A 1,364-nucleotide genomic window follows, 5' to 3' on the forward strand; every position below is an offset into this window, starting at 1 on the left:
GCTGGCTCAGGGCGGGGGCGGCGGCCGCGGGTCAGACTTTCCGTAGAAATTTAAACACAGGAAGAAAGTATTGCGTTCCGGCGGGCCCCTCCAAGTTTTATTTTTATCCGAGGAAAGTGCCCCTTGGATTTATTTTTTTTGAGAGTGGCCAAGGTTTCATACTTGGGAGGAGACTCCCAGCAGCCCCCACCTTAAAGAAAGGTCTCCAGACTCCGCGCCTCTGTGGCCGTGGCCTTGCAGGGGACAGCCGCTGCTGGGAATGGAGGCAGGCCTGGCCTTCCCGCCCCTGCCCCTGCGCCCGCCCGCTGGCTACTCCTGCTGTCACTCGGTCCGCCTCCTCCGGGGAGTCTGCCCTGCTTTCTGCAGGCCCGCCGGGCCCCTGGTGCAGGCGCAACTTCTCTCCAGGCCCCCTGATGTTGCCAGCAGCCCCCACTTCTGGAATGCCTGGAGTTCTGCCACCGGCCCCACCAGAGTCCCTCACGCAGCTCATCTCATTTAACCCCGCAGCCTGGCCCTCGCTTTGTAGAAGGGGATGGGGGCTTCGAGGCCAAGGAGTGGGAGTGGGGTCCACTCCTCGCACTCCTGGCAGGACTATCTACTGCCTCCCTGAGGGAGGGGCCATGACTTTGATCTCTCCTCCCAGGACTAGCAGGGGCTGGGCACACAGTAGGGGCTCTTCAGGACAGGTTTTAATCCTCCTCTCCTGCTGTGAAGAGGGTGAAGCTACACCAGGTTAAGTCCCCAGGGACCACACATGGGAATCATCTCCCTTTCCTCTGCCTCCGGACATCCTGTCGTTCTTCAAGCCAAATGCCACCTCCTCCAGGAAGCTGCCCTGGATTTTCCCTCACCCAAGCACTCAGGCCCAAGAACCTGCCTGTATGTCTGTCAACTACAGTGCCTCCCTCACGCCACCTCGTTCCACAGCGGTCCATACAGCTGGCATTCAGCAACTGCTTGTTGAGTGCCCCCTGATGCCCACTGATGAACATTCAGGGCCTACAGGGGCGGTTATAATATCCTCAGCATGACATGGTGCCAAAGGTGGATGCTGGGGTCAAGATGGGCTGGGGGAGATGGGATGAGGTGTGGTCCCAGCTCGGGCATTTCCCAGCCCTGTGACCTCAGGGGGTGGGGGCTCCCCAGGCACCCGAAGCCTCTGTCTTCTCCCCTGAGCTCCAGTGTGTGAAACTGCGGCTCAGCTCTCAGCAAGGTGGGGGAGGGGGTGCTGGGCGGTGGTGGCTGCTATTACCACCGGGCGGGGGGTGCTGGGCGGTGGTGGCTGCTATTACCACCGCTGTCATCTCGTCATTGTCGTGACCTCCCCTTCCCCCTCCCCGCCATTTAGGCTCAAGTTTGTGAAT

This window comes from Pteropus alecto, unplaced genomic scaffold (genome assembly GCF_000325575.1).
Source record: "Pteropus alecto unplaced genomic scaffold, ASM32557v1 scaffold43, whole genome shotgun sequence".
Taxonomy (NCBI): domain Eukaryota; kingdom Metazoa; phylum Chordata; class Mammalia; order Chiroptera; family Pteropodidae; genus Pteropus; species Pteropus alecto.